At 42.0% G+C, this 19,390-nt stretch overlaps 1 long non-coding RNA gene across 3 annotated transcripts in view; it reads right to left on the bottom strand.

The window, feature by feature from the left end:
- The window catches only part of LOC122987845, a 97,938-nt gene that overhangs the window by 33,595 nt on the left and 44,953 nt on the right, over positions 1-19,390 (bottom strand). For 2 of the 3 annotated variants that reach the window (XR_006404632.1, XR_006404633.1), the window contains one exon: positions 4,495-4,816. The exons of the other annotated variant lie outside the window; for it this stretch is intronic. This is a non-coding gene — a long non-coding RNA (uncharacterized LOC122987845). The remainder of the gene's footprint in view (positions 1-4,494; positions 4,817-19,390) is intronic. 3 annotated transcript variants of the gene reach the window in all.

Consider the following 19,390-nt stretch of genomic DNA (forward strand, 5'->3'; position numbering starts at 1 on the left):
AGCCATGAGGAGGCGGCTTGTTGAATGGAAACAATCGACCAAAGTCATTAATATTCTTGTGGAGGTTCAGGCTGCTACACAAAAGCTTTACCTGCAGGAAGGCTCTTCCAGCAAATATCACCTCAACGTTAATCTCATCAACGCATCCAAAAATAATTCACAAGATCTATAATTTATAATCAAGATGTGTGATTTGAATTCAACAACACATTTCATACTCATATAGCTTAGAGAGGCATAAAAAATGATCCAAATATCCAGGAGGCACGGCCAAGTTCTGGCAAGAAAAATTCCAGTTTGATTGAGAGGGAAAAACAGGTACACAAATAAACAGCATGCATAGAGACAGGCCAGACATCAGCACTGTGATGTGCTTGAGGTCGTGCAGCATGGTAGAGAAGATAAAGGGAAATTAAAGGAAAGGTCCCTGACCCTCTCCGATAGCTCTAAATGCCTTGCAATTTTCCACAGGAGACGAAAATCCTCCTCCACAAATGAAGGGCTGCGTCTGACCTCTTCCAAGAGCGCAGGAAGTTTAAGAGAGGTTGACAAAAAAAAAAGCAAGACTCAAAGAGAGGCGAAATGGTAATTTGACTTGCGAACAGACATTTCTAACCCCTTTAAGGTGCATTTTAATAAATCCTCTGCAATTTGCATCTCCTGCGCCCAGCCAATTATTATGGCATGCGTCAGATTGAGGCAACATCTATAGAAAGTCTGACACTGTCAAACGGGCAAACAATATGAAGCCTAAAAAGGTGGCGTCCCAGCAAGCAGGCCCAGCTTTCACGCAAAGACTTAAAGACAGTTGTTCCCCTCATTAGAGCATCATTTTGCAATAATTATCTTTAAGTGCTCTCAAACTTGGAGAGGTGAAACAAACTGTGCAGAGCTCCAAGTAAAATTATGACGGGTAACTAGAAAAAACCAACAAAAGTGGTCGTCAGACATGCGCTGCATTGACTGTCAGAGCAAATCAACTTCGCCCTGGCGCTGACTGACATATTAAACAAATTTAATCAAATGAAATTTAGGTGTGATTTGTGGCTGGTGATCAAGCCACACTTTAAATATCTTCCACTGTCTGCCACAGACACCTCACATATGTCTACCTTGGAGCACAGACACCTTTCTCCTCTCACCAAAACGGATTCACCCATTTCCTGGTACCTAACAACTTCACAAATAGGAAGTGACTGCGCCGCCCTGGAACAAACAACGCCCGAAAGCATCAAAAATTGATCTTATATGAATATTCAACAAGGGAGCACAAGAAACTGAATTCCTCATTTTCACCTTCCTTCCTTTCCACCATTGCAGCTTTTTCTCTAACTGCATAATTAATGTGTGAACAGCAAAGTGTGAATTTGTTTGTGTTGCAAAATAAAGAATGATGGGAATTTATAAAAAGACGACAACTCCATTCCTTTGTACTCTTTAGAAGAACATTAGGGTAATCAGAGAAGGAGGTGGATTTGTAATCCATTGTGGCTGAAATTAAAGGATGTATACATATATATTTCTGTCATTTTTCCTTTACTTATTAATCTGTAACATCAGAGAACTACAAACCTGCCTTGTCCTTCTCTGGTATGTGACTGGCTGGTGTTTTTTTTTTTTTGAAAATACAAAAGAAAAAAAAAAGCTGTGAATTCTTTCATAAATTCCCACCATACTATATTATGCAAAAATACATTTACATGTATATAAATATATATCTATATTTTTTCCCAAACAATATTGTTACTTTTACATTACTGTTGAAAACAAAGTTAGAAACTGAATGTTTAGTAAAGCCATGCAATGCAAGCTCAATGCCTAACATTACTTCAATCCCTTGTTTAGTCAGGCTCAGCACGTGTGGTGTGACGTAGGCTCAGCAAAACACACAGCACGCACGCACACACACATACACACACACACACAAACTGTGTCCACCCACCGACATTATCTCCTCTGCTTGTTAATGGGGACAGCTCACACAAACGCCCTAGCAGAAGTGAAAAATCTCCAGCCCCTTGCTCAGATTTGTTCCCCTGACATCAATCGTTGATCCTGTAATTTTTCCGACCTTTCGGGGGTTTTTGCCCCAATCGTTGATGTGCTTTTAAAATGTATGTTTGCCATTTGCCTCCCAGTATACAATTGGGTATACACATAAAACAGAGGAGAAAAACAACTGGTAGTCAGGGGTTTTGCAAGCTAAAAGGATTTTTTTTTCTCCAAAAGGTACATGGATACCCTGAGGAATAGATTTACTGGCCTAGAATCGACTGTCAAGATTTGATACATTCTGAAGTTTTGTAGAGATTTATCTAGACAAATTAATGCATTTGTGAGTCCTTCCCATATATGTGCGTGTGTCTGTGAAAAGGGAGGAGGGAAGTGAGAGCATGAGGGAGTTAGTATGCTGAAGGTAAGTCAGTGGGCCGGCAGGTAAGTAGGAGACAGAGCAGAGTAATCAGGCTGCCCATAGCCCAGTGGCACAGAAATCACACACACAAACACACACATACACACACTCACTCCTCCAATCGTTCATTTTCCTAATGATCCACATAGCAGCAGGAGGCAGGAAGCCATGTTGACTGGTAGACCTCTGCTTTAACCCTCACTCAGAGCAGCATTACTAATGATACTGTCTCAGTCTCACTCGGTACAGTGTGTGCCAGTTTCTGAACTTTTTTTGTGGTATTCAAAGCACAAGCTAAAAGTTTACAGCAAGTAACACACTGAAAAATCCTTTTTCCTCATTTGGCTTTGCTTAAAGTCTTTTCAATTGAAAAATAAACTTAATACTGAAGCTGTTTAACATGCACTCCACCACCAGTTCACACCTGGACCACCATGAGCTCCTAGTATGTCTGTTACCACATACAGCCTATGACCCTCCTCTCAACCTCATTTCTGCTGACCACAAATTCTCGGTGAATATTTCTGGGAGGGGTAAAAAAAAAAAAAAAAAAAAAAAAAAAAAGGGAAAACTTTAACCCACGCATCCCGGCAAATATCAGGACGGCCGCGGAGGCGAGGTGGCCCTGGGTGGCCATTAGGATGCAGTAAGCAGCGTTTCCATGCAGACACCATCTCCACATGGAAAGGTCACCTCCCTCCCTTCGCGGGTAAATACGCAGACGTATACAAATGCTGTTGCGTGCTGAAATGGCTCACCTTAAGAAGGCATTAGGCTCTCTTTCACTGAACTTTACATCCCTCTCGTCCATTATCTTAACTATTGGCATTTCAACCTCTACCAAAGTAGTGAAATGCTTCCCAACTACGCAAAGCCATTACGTCCACATCTTCAAAATCCAAGAGAGATTTTCATTTAGCAGAATTTAAACAAAAAATTTGAAATAGTTAAACTAGCAATATGATTTTTTTTTTGATTGCCATTTAGTGATTTATGTTTTGTCTTTTTATAAACTAAATTGATGCTACTGTGCCATCCTGTACGTTGTTATTTTTTGGAGTAAATTTCACTACAAGTGCTTGAAAATATCAAATGTTTAATGAGATTTTAAAACTAAGTATACAGTCTACTCAGCTGTCTGTCATTGCCATTATGAAACAGCAGAGCAATAGGGAGTGACGCTGATTGACCAACAGTTCATCCTGTTCGACTTGAGATGTGAGTCAGTGTTGTTCTGTGCGCTTTTATTCCCCTTTGAGTTCTATGTGCTTAAGGTTGACTATAAGGCCCTTAGCACCCAACATGCCTACTAGGCCCTGCAAGCCTCGCTGCTGTCAAGTCACATCTAGCCAGTAGACTAACCCGTAATGTCAGTGCCCCGTGTCCACTACCAACACACCTGAGCTGGGGCACGCCTTCTACTCCAGCCCCGAGCGTAGCCGGGCCTAGAATGGGCAGTGACTGTTGAAGAGGTGCAGGGGGATTAGGTCATACTACAGGAAGCTTTTGTTGTAGAAATGACGGGTTTGGCAGAGGAAGTGGAATATTTAGGACAAGGCTTCTCTTTCTTCTCGTCCAATTCTCATCTATTTCTGTCTGTTTTTACATTTTTTGTCTAAAAATAGAATATTAAATGCCAGTAGGTTAAACATGCTGGGTGAATGAAAAAAGCCTCATTCAGATCTTGACATTAAAGGATATGTTCATATTTTGTGAAGTCCTTCTTAAAACACATGCACATATGCAGATAAAATGACTGTAACTTTGGAAGACGCCCACTTGATTTAGTTAAGAATGCATTTTTGCACATGATGTGGACTGTGGATTTTGTTCCCCATCACTTACATTGAAATCGCTGCAGAAAGGGATTCTTTGCAACCAGTATGGGCAGGAGGAACAATTATAATAACCAATTGCTCTCATTGTACATCTGGACTGTATTGATTGAGCACTGCTTTAAGACTTGGAAAAAATGTCCTTTAATTCACTTCTTCAGTGCTATTTATTCATATTTATTCTACTTATCTTTTTTTTCTAAGCTTCACCATTTTCTTTGTGGATGGGAATGAGGATTTTCTTACCTTTAAATTCTCATTTCTGTGTTTGTCTTCGACTTTCATCCATTGTCTGTCCCCCTTTCCCCTTTTGTTGCCCGTCTTTCCTTTTTTCCTTTTTGTTATCTCTATCTCGCCATCTCTCCCAGTCCCAGGGGATGGCCTTCTTACCCCTGGCACCAGATCCCAGTGGATGCACGAAAGCTCCGCCAATGCTGCGCTAGCAGCTCTGTGGTTAGCTTCTCGCGCTGTGCCGAGCCTGTTCCCGTGGCACGCTCTCCCAAAGGGAATTCCCACCAGAGACAATGGGCAGCTTACCAGGGTAAACAACAGCCTCCTCCATGCCAGCCTGCCACAAAGGCACAGACAGAGAAAATGGAAGAAGTGTAAATATAGCACAATACTGCATGGTAGCTGAAAAACCAGCCACAATACACAAAGCCAAGTCAGACACAGCCTCTCAGTGCTTTAGACATTTAGAATCAATGGCAACACAATCACACTCAAAATATGTAATTGTGGCTCCAGCTGCCTCTTTGATTTAGTCAAACAATTGCTTTAGTTTGCTGGAAAAATCTATAAGAACTAATTCTCAGTATCACCAGTAGGAAGAAAAAGAGTCTCATCAAGAAAATACAATGAATTATGGTGCAGTTGGAACCCAAGTGCAGTGAAAAAAGTAAGCCTGTCTGATGTCACGATTATGTCAAAGCATTTGTGAGAGGGGCTGATATAAAAGGATGGTTTGGTCTTGAAATTCATATCCACTTACTGCCAGAGCAGGCCTGTATACCTCTCCAAGTAATGGCTGTTTACAAGATAAAAGAAGAGGAAAAATAGCCACTTTTCCCTGCTCAGACATGAAATCCTCTTATGAAATTAGGCTGATAAAAGGGCCTTGTGACGTCGGCCATTTTTCCCCATGTCAAGAAAACCTTGCCTGTGAGCATTATTAATGGCATCCTTGTGGCATGTCATTTTTCTACATCACCAACGCGCTCCTAACAACAACAGCAGAGGGCTGGGCCTGCTAGGCGCTTTGTCAGAACAACAGTGAAGTTACCATGCAGCCCTGTCAAGCTCCCCGAAGCAGGTACGACCTGGGAAGAGCCACAAAACACACTTTGCCGTGTGCATAAAAGCCAAGGGTTAATTTTTGTAGGTTCCTGGTTGCCTTCAGAGGGGGTAGAGTGGAAAAATGAAGCGGGGTTGAAACAAATAGCAGCGTCGGGAGAGACGTGTGGCCTTCGCTTAAACAGAGCCATAAATCAGCGGACTGACATGGAGAGAGCGAGGGAGAGAGAGGGAGAGAGGGAGAGAGAGCAAAACCATAAGTAAGACAACAACAGCATAACATTACCAATGTTTAGCCCCACCAACCTACAGGATTAACTCTTCCTATACTTCTTTTATACTGTTTATTTCTGTTTACTTTCTTTTTTTTTCTAACTAATACAGCGAGCATGTCTCACTATCTTTTCTTCTCAGGTGGGGTCATATGCGAGTGTAACCACTCATTCACGTGGCCATGTTGACCCCTAGCCTTTACCTTTATTTATTCAAACACATACCTCCAGCATTGTGTTTGAGATGCACAGGGGACATACTTTACAGAACAAAAGCTGCTCATGGTTAAACCATAGAACGCACCTCACGTACATGTTTTTTGAGATTTCTTAAAAAACCCATGCAAAAGAATTAATGTGTGCTCAAACTTAAATGAGTTTCTTTCTACAGATGTCTGTATACACAAGTGAGTGTGCACGTTCATATAGAACGTGTGCCTCCACCTGACTGTGCATACAGCATCTACCAAAACATAGACGCAGATTAACAAGCCTCTTTGGAGCTGCAAAGCGGAAGGGGGTGAACATGCATGTGGATTACATGTAGCGAGCATCATCTTGCAGTGATGCTTTTAATGAAGTCCAGTGTGTTTAAACCTGCATGTGTGAAAAGGCCCACACCGCGTTAGGCTCTAGCATGCCAGGCCATAAGGCTTGCCAAATCACTAATACATTCTGGGTCGGTCCGTAACCCCAGGTAGGGGCAGAATCTAGGAGATATCTTATGCACGGCAGTGCGTGTTCCAGCTGCGACCCACCCTGTGTCACTCATTTTGTCCTGACTTGTGAGGGATTACCGCAGTGTGGGCTTGTGCTGAGGTGGCAGAATAGAAAGGGATAAAAACGAGGAGAGGAAGCTATACCAGGCTGAACATGTCTGTGTTTTACATATAGGCCGAATCTCCAGGAAACCTGTAGCATTTAGATCTGATCCTGCTGCGGGAGATGTTAATGTATGTCATGTATCGCTACAAAAGTGTGTAAGAAAGAAAAGAATGGAAAGATGGGAATGTGGGTTTTATAGAGGTAACATGGTAGAACTGGTTTAGGTAAAGCTGGATAAATAAAATAGGATAGTCACAGGCATTCCAACCGCATGCTTTGAAAGTGAACCTAATAGTGCGTTTTCAACAACAGAGTAACAGGAAAAAGGAGATTTAGTGTGTTTGTGTGATATAGCAAAGCATCCAATTGCCTCCTGGATTTTCACAGTTTAGGCGCAAAGTATGTGCAAATTATTTCATTCACCTGACACCAAAGAACAGCGGTCGCCTGGCACTTTCAGAGAAAATTAAATTAAGCGCCCAGAAAATTTTAGAGGAAAACTTGGAGGATATAGAATGGATTTATGGCTTTAAATCTGATGGAGCTTGATACTAATGCGGTATAAATCCTCAGCTTTCATTATAGTATTATATGAAATGCATTGGAATGGAGCGATGGATCCTATTTGACATTCCGTTACCAGAGCAGTTGTGCACAGCTTCACACTTAAGCCCTTTAAAGCTAATACATAAATGTAACATTACATATAGCTGCACCGCTCAACAGCAGTTTTTTTTTCTGACTGAATCAGCAAACACATGAGCTGATTCTCCCAAATGGTTTAATTACTCAAACAGATTGAGGAGCGTAATGATGTTTTGCCTCTCCAATGGCAACAATGCTGCTAATCGGCTCAGCTATTATTCTGACAATGAAAATGAATCATAAGATGCTTGTTCCTTTTTTACAATATGTTAATGTTGCACACTGTAATCGACTGGGCTCATGGAACGATTTAGAGGAAAGCACTGCGCAGTGAATGTGTTCACAGAATTTCCATATGTGACATTGAGATCAAAGAAAGGATGCCACAATTTGTCTTTCTCTTATAATTTGAGGAACTTCCATGTTTGGAGGGTGAGCTGAAGTGAGGATTCTCTTTTTCCCCCCTTACTTGTAACAGACTCATCCACACACATAGACACTAATTTACATAGTCCAAATTATGAAAACTAAAAAATGGAAATATTGATTACAGGACTCCCTGCAGAAAAAAAATACTTTTTGGCTGGATTTCAACAGTGAAATGAGAAGTCACTCAAAGACAAACACAAACAGGCTTTCCAAATGTATTTGGAGAATAAGGGAATTTCAATTTGTCTTTTTTTCCAGCGCAGATTATCATCGATGCATCTGACTCCTACTCAGTCCACAGCGGGCCACTGAGGAAGACTGGGCCCTCACTAGTCTGCCTGTACTGCAGGTGGTGGGTGCTAGATGGGGTCTATTTTGTCCTGTGTCATTTGATGTGGGGGGACGGCGCAGATGCATTGTGCCCTATGGCGTGGCTGTGGCGGCAGCACGTATGGGCTCCATTGTGCTGCGATTATGTAGGACGAGCACGCCGCCTGCTAATCCGCCTGTGGGAGGGTGCATGCCTGTGAATTATTGCACTTTCGTAGAGAAAAAAGAGAAGAAGGAAGAGAGAGAGGGAGATGAGGAGCACAGGAAGACGAAGGAGAAGAAGAGGAGGAGGAGGAGGAGCGAGAGACACAGAGAGAGAGAAGCCCCCTTGGCTGTGATTATGAAATGGTCTGTCACAGATTAAGGCTACAGGGATGCAGGCAGAGATGAGCCAGAGCCTCCCACAGACACACTGGCTAGTCAGGCTGCTTCATTGAGCTTACCTGAGGTTATACACGCCTCGCATCCATCGATGGATGTACAGCGCGCACACACACACACACACACATACTGTGAGGAAAAAGAGGGAGGAGGGGAAGGCAAGAGAAAATGAGAGGGAGGGAGAGATTGAGAACGAGGAGAAAGCGTGAAAACAAACATGCTCCAAATAGGCTTGCAATTGAGAGAGAAGGGAAGAAAGAGGAAGAGAGGGAGAAAGAACTGTGCCCAAGGAAAAACACAAGAAAATAAAAGGGAAAAGGGAGAGAGGGAGCTTGAGAAGGCTGGCAGTCACAAAAGGCAGTGACTAAAATAAGACCTGTGTGGCTATTGTCTGTTACCAGGAGGGCTTTGGTGATAAAAAGCCCACGCTATTTGTCTTTCTTTTGCCTTGCCCTCCTCGAGAGCATAGATACCTGGAGATGTTTTTCCAACCAGAGATAGAGGAGCGAGTATGTCAGGAGAGAACTGAGTGCACTATGTGTTCACAAAGTGGAGAATTGGGTGTCTTCTGCAGGTTTGTATAATTATACTGGGAGTCTTTATCCTAAGTATCTATTATTTTCACGGCTGGCAGATTCAGAGGTGTGCAGCTTTGTGAAAAGGGTCAGAAATACTCAACTCTTTACTGATTGATTGACAACTACAGGCTGCACAGTTCTGTCCAATCACACGCTCCACTGTCAGGTTGATTCTTCCTCCGGCTTCAAGTGGGAAAGAAAAGCCGTTGCCAGAGTTTGTTACAGCAGAAACATCCGCATTTGATTGGCAGGCCGGCCTTCTTTCAGGACAGAAAGAGCCAATCAGTTTAATTAGCCCAATGGTATTTCCAGGTTTTGTATCTACAAGGCTGGGATTTGTGAGTAAGGATTTAAGTTTCAGGCTTTTGTTTAAGGATTCACTAGGGCTTGCAAGTCTCTTTCACTGTAAGTCGGACAGGAAGTAGATGTGCATCAGACAAGCAATGGTAAGAGTTTTATACAGGTGTAGACAGGTGTTATTTTCCTCCACATGTGTTGGGAAGAGGCTAAAAATTAGTCATATGGTTGTCTACAAGAAAATTTATCTCTGTTGGCCTGACACTGAAGACGTCAGTGTAGTTCAAACAGACTGCTTGTCAGATCGTATCTGAAACTACTTTCCCCCCTCACATTTCTGATGTCACGGATTGGGGTCTGTATCCAGCAATTTTTACAACTTTCCACAACCGACAATCTGACAAGTATGGACACTTCACACAGCAATTAGCCTGGGGTGTGGAGTTGAAAAAGTAAGCAGGATTTGAACTTCTTTCTCAAGCTCTTCTTCATGCTTAAACATAATTATTTGTCACTTTTTATGTGTACAATCAAGTGCAACACCATGAATGTAGTTATTAGGAAAGACTGTCCGAAAGTGCATGTCATTATCTCCATTTGTACGATTATCATATCTCGTACCTTTGAACCACCAATGAACTACTCTGGCTTTTAGATGTGTTCAAACAAAACTTCATACAAACAAGCTTGTTTCAAGCAAATCATGGCTTTAACCTGGTTAAGAAATTGTTCCCACTTGGGCTACCAATGCCAACATGAAATGCATACACATGAAAAAGTGCTTTGGATTTACTACCAAATGGCACAAGCTATATCCTCTCAATGAGACAGGCTGGATAATTGTAAATCTACTTTCCTTCAATTTTGTAAAACGACCAAAACATAAGTAGATACTGTATGTTATCACCATGTTTCCTTGGAAAGTAAATAGCCACTTTTTACATTTCTATAATAACATGCTCTGTTTGTCTCCTCAAGCAAATTTAATTAATTTGCATATTCAGTGTATTCATCCGTCCTCCCATAAGCCTGCTGACTGGATTTGCAGAGGAACTTAAGGACACAGGACAGCACTTTAAACAGCATATTAAACATCTGACCCTATTGTGCCCATACTGTGACATACTACTCCTTACTCATCAGACCATATTAAATGAGGGACAACCCTTTGAAAGTGGTGAGTTATTACAACATCTCGGCCTGACATGCCTGTGACAACCCAAGCTGATGTCAGATAATTGCCCTCGTGCTTGCCACTTAATGAACATAATTACCACGTTCTTCAGTGTTCACCCCGTGATTAATTGTTACAACATTTCTTTGTTGGGTTCCGACAAATTACTCGTACCACCGTTGCCATTTTCACATCAGGCAATCATAAAATACGCAAGCAGGTGCTCATAAAGACAGCCTAGAGCCACTTGAGAGCCATGTTGGGATTATTGAAGGAGGCAGAGGAAGTTAAGGACTCACCAATCAGTCAATTATAATCATTGGGGAAAGGTTTTTGAAGCTGCCATTTCTCTAGGAAGGGGATCTTATGAGCGCTGTATCTGGGAGAAGGCAGTACATGTCAGTTAGCAGTACACACACATGCACAAACACTCAGAAATGCAGTGCCTTATTCAGAGGCACACACAAATAATATCAAAGGATCTAAATAACTACAAATGCTTCAGCAATCATTGGTGCGCACATATAATCTCTTTGAGCTCCATGACACCTGTCAACTCAAACCAAAACATGTCCATACAAGTCAAACGGAAGAAGTTCTCATCCAATTCTTGGGCTCGTGTTTGGGGGCAATTAGCTTGGGCATATTTCACAGACGACCTAATTGAGAAGCTGTCACCCAGTTAAGCAAGGCTTGTCTTAAGAGCATTTGCTTAATAAGCCATGGCCTAATGCAATAAGGTGCCTATTCCCAATCAGCCATGACAAAGTCTAATTTATGCCAGGCCAAATGAGCAACGGGAGAGGGAGTGTAGGGGCAGACTAATGATCATGACCATTGGAAAGTGTGAAAAAAAAAAATACAGACTCTGTTTGGAGCGATGAGAACCATCCCACCCAAAACACAGTTCTTTGCCCCGTTTGAGGAGGAAGATGAAGAATATGCTCAGTGGGCTTAAGCGAGGGGGCCCAAGGGGGCTTAGTACCCTCAGTTGTATTTTTTGCCCCCTTTGTTTAAGCTTTATGTATCTATAGAAAAATAGCAAAAACAACAAAATTATAGGCCATGGTACATGTTACTATATTAGCTGTTGTTTAAGAACAATGGATAGCAATGCTGTTGTTTCAGAACCATGGACAGCGCTGTTTGTTGTGTGTAGGGGGTGTCTGTCTGTCTGTCCGTCCATCCGTCTGTCTGACAGACAGACAGTTAGATGGTTAGTTCCGTGTCTTAGCCTGCTTGCTTTTCATGGTTGTAACTAGAACTTTTGGCCCTAATTACATTTTCCTCCCATTGTAGCAAACCACAGACAGAAAGGAAACGACAAGGACGTGAAGGGACAGTCAGAGAGAGATGGAGAGACAGAGAGAGACAGAGAGAGAGAGAGAGAGAGAGAGAGAAAGAGAGAGAGAGCTGCAAGCCACACACAGCTGTTTCAACATGCCTACTCTTGCTGATTTTGACAGAGAATCTTTCATAAATTCAAAAAATATTTAGCGCTCTGCTAGTACCACATTCTTATGTAAGTGCTCTGATTAATAAATGTATTCTTTGATTTTGAAACAGTAGCCATATGTTGTTGTTATTCAGCCTTTCTGAGGCTATTGCATGGTTAAATCAATGAATTTTATTTTATGAAAAAAAATTGCCATCTCGCAATTTTTAACAGCCCCCTCAGTCACTTCAATCTGGCGCTGGGCCTGATGCTCAGTAGAGCCTCATGTCCAGAGGAACGTGCTTCTTTTCTTTGCTTCGCACCTCCATGCGCATATATTCATGTATGTATACGCACAAACACAGTTTCATGTTCAGACACACACAGACACATGTATACAGTACGCACAACCCACAGCGCTTCTGTGTGATTGATTCAGCGAAGCATCAGATCACTCACTGTGACAAATAGCTGGCTGACAGCCGAACACAAAAAAGCCCACACCCTAACACCTAACCTGTGAGGGGGACTGGGGGCAAGGGAGGGGGCTGACCTAGCAGCAGGCCTCCACAGCTGTCTCCATCATACCTCCTTTTCTCTTTCTCTAGCCTCTTTCTCCCTTTGTCCGATTCACTTTTTCTTCATTACTCCCTCCTTCTGTCTTTTTTTTTTCTTTTCAGCTTGCCTTTCTTACTTTCTGCCTTTTCTTTCCCTTCCTACTTCTGTATCCTCGTCAGTATCTCTGTAAGGTATTCTGTCCCTCCCTCTATCTCTCTCTCCCTCTCCTTCTCGGGGAGTGATAGATTCCCCCTCAGTTCATTTATCCTGGAAGCGGAGGAGACGGCAGTGTGATGTGATCCATCTCGCCGGCGATGGAGGGAGCGCTGCGTCCCTGATCACAGGCCCTATCAATCTCACTCATAGGGGCCGGATCAGCGCTGCTGTCAGACAGCAGACACACATGGCCTGTTTGCCTGCCTAGGACTTCCTACTGTACCTAGTGCACTAGCACTCACTGGGGATCTGGCTGTAGCTGAGATAGGGAGACCCACAGAGGGGATGTTGCTGTTTCTGGACTCCAGGCATGGAGATACTGTAGTCCTACACACCCAGAGACTGCTGGCAGGACTCTAACAGAGGTGAAATGAGATCAAAGCAGATTTTATCCACTTGATTTACATGGGAGAGATACTGTTTGGAAAGTTCAAATACCATTTCTCTTTTTAAGTGGATTGTAGTGGATTTTATGACTGAACTGAAGAGTCACTCTCTACTTTTAGTTCAGACAAAATGAGACAAAATCATTATTAAATTAAATGATAAGTTGATCAACTAATCTGCAATTGGCTTTTTTTCTGTTTTAGATCAATGTGATTTAAATATTGTTGCATTTTGGACACTCAATTTGAAATTATCACCTTGAGCTCTTGGAGATTGTGAAGGACACATTCCCTTTTTTGACATTTTATGGAATGAATGATGCAAAAGAAAGTTTGATTTCCCCCATACTGTCAGTACTGGGTTTATTGCAACATTTTGTCCATAGACCTTCAGGCTGCAACAACCAATCAAACATGAGTCAGATTACAAACACTTGAGAGAATTACACCATCAACTATGAATTTAAAAGAATCCCTAAAAAGAGTTATCTTAAGCTCTGAAGAAAAGAAAAAAAATACTGGACAGACAATGCAAAATAAATTATTCTAATCAAGATAAAAAGTTCAGATAGGAGAGGAACCAGGAAAGATCGGACAACAACCAATCCAAGTCACATATCCAACGTGGAAATAATCTTTCTAAACCTGAAGAAAAACAAATCATAAAGAATTTATAGAATAAATTAAACTTTTAAACATTTATTAACCAAAAAAAAAACAAAACAATAAATCCATTAATTGAATAATTAATGGTTAAACAATGGTTTGAACCACTCAAACCATTCACCCACCATGCAAGCAATAACAAGAGCCCTACACATATTTAATGGGTTTTCGACAATGAAATTAATATTATGGTACTATTTTCATACCATTGACTCAAATATTGGCAGTATGAAGATTACTATTTGAGCAGTCACGTTTCATGCCATGTCTGACCATATTTCCCAACACACATGCCATATGCTGTATCAAAACACATCAAACTCTCCTTGACACTCAAGTACACAAAATCACCCTCGCCCATGACATAAAACCACCCTTTACACACACTCCCCTTTACACACTCTGACACCCCTCAAAAAACACTTCCCTGCTGACGTGTAACACTCTCATGCACTCATCCACAGACACTTCATAACCTGACATGCATCACCCTGACACGCACACACATGCACACATCCACACACATCAAAAGCAGTGGGCTGTAAAGTGCTGTCCCTATCCACCCCAGACAGCGTCGACCAATCAAATTAGGCCTGATCAAAACATGCCATTCAAAGCCAGGGCTGGGGCAGGAGGGGGGTGTGAGGGTGGTGGGGGGGAGCATTCAGGGGAGCACAGCCAACGCTCTGACCTTGGGAGCAATTAGCATGACCAGAGAGAGAGAGAGACAGAGACAGAGACTGGAAGAGAGAGAGTAGGAGGGGGGGGGTTGAGCGGAATAAAGAAGGAGGTAATGCAAAAGCACCCCCACCTCACTGGATCTGCAAATAGGGGATGGAGCCCTCTGAGGGCCCACTCAGCACAAGGCCCTGGTCTTACCAACCTCCACCTCCTCCTCCTCCTCCTCCTCCTTCGCAGCCTCTTCACCCGAGCCCCTTTAACTCCCCCGCCACCTCCCAGAGTTCCCTGATGCGAGCCCTGGGCCCGGGTCTCCCCCTGAGGAAGCCGAGGCCTCATCCCTGTGTCTTCTTCAGACTTGCTCTCATTAGATCCTGCGTGTCATATTTGATTTTGTAGGTCATTAGGTGGCATAGAATCGCTATGTGTTTGAGGTAAAATAATAGTGTGGTGGATTTTTTTTTTTTTTTTTTTACATATTGCAGAGTTCTTTTGCTAATTTAAAATACAGGATGAATTAACCATCGTAAGATCAACAATGACATTGAGCTCCTTGGACAGACAAGTACACACACATACCTCCTCTACATACATATTCATTAATTATCCAGCAATTTATCAAAACAACAGTGAATCAGTATCTTCAATCGTAGTATCGATATCTACTTCCATCTTTGATAATAAAACATTGTCTATCAATGTCATCAAAGTACAGTGATCTCCCTTTAGGTGCTCACTTTACAAAACCTGTTTCCATTGAAAGGCTGCAGCGTTAACATTCGCCAGCTGTGTTTACACAACCATATATTCCTCCAGCGTAGGAACAGCGCTCGTGACACCCCACCCCAATCCCTCCAACTCCCCCTCCCCGATCTACCTGGGAATCTAATTTCAATTGACTGCCAGACAGAGGAGGTTTGAGGTTAGAACCATACAGTAAAACGGCTGGGCAGGGCCGCCTAAGAGAGGTGCGCAGGTTCAAATTGTTTTCTATAAGTCACCTCTACGGGGGATTTGTGTTTATCCCTGGCCATTGATTTGTTGCTGGGGTTCATTGTGTAAGATAGGGAGAGAAGGGGAAGGAAGGTAGACCAAAGAGGGGAATCCAAGAGAGGCCAAGAGAGGGTCTTCGTCCTTCTCGTGGATCTCCTGAGAGAGGTGGTGTGAGAGAAGGAGAGAGGGATACTGATGGAAAGATGGAAAACGTGTTAATTATTTTATGTACCATATATTTAAGACAATGTACGTGGTAGGTTTGAGCATATGTCGTACTGAAATTATTAGTTGCCTTGTTAAGATTGTTTGAAAAGTTTAATTGTTTAAGTCAACAGCAGCATCTTAAATGTGAGGATTTGCTCTGTTTTATGTATCGAAAATGTATTATCTGTGGGTTTTGGACTCTTGGTCAATCAAAACTCTCACTTTTGGTCCTCAGAACATGTGATGGACATTTTTTTCACTTTTTATTCAAAAAATTTCTTTAGACAAAATGATGAACCGGGGATACATATATATTTTATGTACTTATGATTGAGTTGATATGCATTTGTTTCCCTTGGCTACAAAAAAAACTTGCCTTAGAGAACAATAAGGTTAAAAAGTTGAGTTGAGTTTCAATTTAAGAGGTTAGTGGACTAGACTCTGTCCCGTGTCTTTCAGTAACATAACACACTACCTCACAGTCAGCCAGGCTTCTCTACCATATCATGTGTTACTACATAGTCATTTTATATGTAGCTTTTTCTGTGCCTTTTCTCACTTTCACCTGGCAAATTCCCAAGCAGGTTATAATATTCATGCACATACACACTAACAAACATCATGCTTTCATTATGTTATGCTAAATACTTTGGCATCAATCTGACTTTGTGGTATTATTTTCTTCTTTTCTTTTTGTCTATTCTAGTTTTGTCTTTCTGTTACAATAGGATATTCCTAAAGGGGGGGATTTCCGTTTCACTGTATTGTTCTACCAAGCTCTTGTCATTCTGCGTCTGTTGTTCTCGACTCATAATGCTGCTGTGATGCTCGCCCCATGACTCGCCTGTTTCAGTTTCACTTAGTGGCTTAATTACCACTGAGCGTCTTCAATGCAAATGACGAGAGACAAATGGAAAACAAATACAATCAACACACTGTCTTATTAACCAGGTTGTCTCCATGTGTGTTCTGTACACTACAGTGTGCTGATGGAGAGACTGTGAAGTGAATGTAAATACAGGTTTGCATATGCACACAATACAACATTGGTTTATAATTGGTAAAAGGTAAAGGGATATAGGAAGCATGACGCAAAGCACTATTAGGCTCATCACTTAGTTTGAACAAAGTAAAAAGAAGAGCAGCCAAATGCAAAATAGAGGGGGCTGCAGTCTACCACTGCATCACTGGATTGGTTTTTATGTTAAAAATGGAATTCAAACTTTAGAGTCGAGAAAAAGATGAAGGTAAAAAAAATGATCATTATAACCTTTATTTCAGCTCGGAAACACATTGAGGTAGAGACCTCATTTACAATGTAGCCGAGAGGGCTGGTGGTAAAAATATATACATACACAAGAAAGAAACCAGATGATTACTTTTAACTGCGACTGACAATTAGTTTAATTATTGATTTATCTTCCAACTATTTTCTCCATTAATTGATTAATCATTTGGTCAACGAAGAGTCAGAAAATAGTAAAAACTGCACATCAAAATTTCCTAAAGTCTAAGCTGACATATAATTGCTTGTTTTGTCTAGGCAACAATCCACAGCCTAAAGATATTAAGCTTATTATCAAAGGAGTTAAAAAAAAATCAAATATGTACTATTAAGAAACAAAGTTATTTGGCACATATGCTAAAAAACTATTCATCAAAATAGTTGTTGATTATTCTTTTGCTGATTGGCTACACAATAAATTGATTTTAATTTCAGCTTTAACATCAGGTACATTTAATTCCACATATTGCACATAAGTGCATACCAATATCTTAATTTTTTAATTCATAAAATAGAGCATAAAGTCTTTCCCAAGCGGGAACTGTAGCGTCATCACAGATTAAGTTTAAATATTGACTATATAGCAGCATTCGTACTTCAAACCCCAACTGGTGAGAAGTTACAGTGGTGAACTATTTATGGATGTGTTTTGGTATATGCTTGATCACTCATGCATGTTGTGGATTTCATCAAGGAGTGTGTATTCATTTGTGTTTGTTTAGTTTGGGGAGCTAGCCTCAGCTTGACAGTCATCTTGAGGGGCCTGCTTGCTATACCCATAAACAAGATGGGTCCAAATTAGCCGCTCAGAAAGCCTGTGGCCTTGAGTGGTGCTGTCCTACCCCCCAGCTACATTATTGAGCAATGCTAATGATGCAGGCTCTACTCATTTACTCTCTCTTCAACACCATTTCACTGGCTCTCGTATCAGATTTAGTCAAGCTGACTTTGCAGCAAGCGTTATCATTTTAGATTTCAACCCCTCCTTCTCCAAAAAAAAAAAAAAAAAAAAAACACATACCCAGTGGGAGTGGGACTCTTCACTCTGACTCTTGCTGACTGACTCTCTCTCTCAAGGTTTTGGTAAGCACTGCTGCTCCTCCAGGTTTTAATAAGCAGTGGAGCAGAGGGTTTCTGTGTGTGTGTGTGGTTTGTGTACATGCGTGGCTGTTTGTATGTGAGCGAGTTTGAACGGTGAGCCGGTAACGAGACATACACCCCCTCTACCACCACCACCACCACCACCACCACCACCAACGAACGCCGCAACACTGTTTACTCTAGCAAATCCTGAACGAGGCCGCGGTGCTCCGAAGAGAGCTTTGCTCCTGTTAATTGGTCATTAAAAGTAGTGGTTTGTGGGCCTCACTAAATCTTTAAACAGGCCATGAAATAATAAAAGGGGAGGTTTGTCACCGCTGTTAGTTCCCCAGAGCAGGCAGAGAGGGAGAGAGGAAAAAGAAAGAAGAGCAGGACTCGGCTTTTGATCATTATCTGCAGAATTAGCATGACTGATAATAATTGCTCTGTTCATTTCAGGCCTTGTAAATACATCGTGGATGTGGGGCTGCACGCAGGCAGATGAAAGGAGGTTGTCATTGATGTGTGAGGGGGTAGAAAGAGGTGGGCTTGAGGGGAAGATTGTGGCAGTAATCATGATTAGTGAGAAAAATACAAAGTCTTGTTAGACACAGGTTCAGGCAGCAATAGCTTGTTGTTCCTCACACTGAACATACAGTAATGCACATGTTTGACACTGGGTACTTAGATGTGTGGAGATGCATTGTTGTATTCATCTCAATAAGAGCAAACACTACTGAAGAAGTTGCAGAAACAGCGATGAATTTGCACACTGACAGTCCTCTACTCTTAACAGTAGTGATATAAAAAGGAAGTCAGCTTTTTCAAAGATTACAACAGCAGGATGGAGACAACAGGTGTCAAAGCATATACAGACACATGCACACACACATACACACACACACACACACACAAACCATACCGTGTATTGTACCCTCCTAAGCCCTGTGAGAGTAATGATTCTGTTATACTTGCATGGCTTCTCATATATTGATTTGGACCAGGAGGAGGCCCCTCCCGCAGGGGCCCCATTCCTCGGCTCCTATTGTGCCTGCGTGTGCATGTGTGCAAAATACCAGCAGTTGGTGTGTCAACAGAGGCTGTGTGTGTGTATGTATGTGTGTATAGAGGAAAACGGAAAGAGAAAGAAAGAAGTAAAGAGAAGCGTATGGACCCTGGTTCTCCCTGACATCTTTGAGTAGAGACCAATCCCCCCTCACCCTCACACCTTCACACGAACACACACACACACACACACACACACACAAAAGCACGTAAAGACACATGAACACACACACAGCATATGAACGTGCACACCCTCATTGTTGGGGTATCAGTTCAAGCCGTCAATAATGGCGCAGTGGACTGTGAAGGGACAGGCATGACCCAGACTGCCCATGGTGTAGAGTTTACG

The sequence above is a fragment of the Thunnus albacares genome, chromosome 8 (genome assembly GCF_914725855.1).
Source record: "Thunnus albacares chromosome 8, fThuAlb1.1, whole genome shotgun sequence".
In the NCBI taxonomy this organism is placed as follows: Eukaryota; Metazoa; Chordata; class Actinopteri; order Scombriformes; family Scombridae; genus Thunnus; species Thunnus albacares.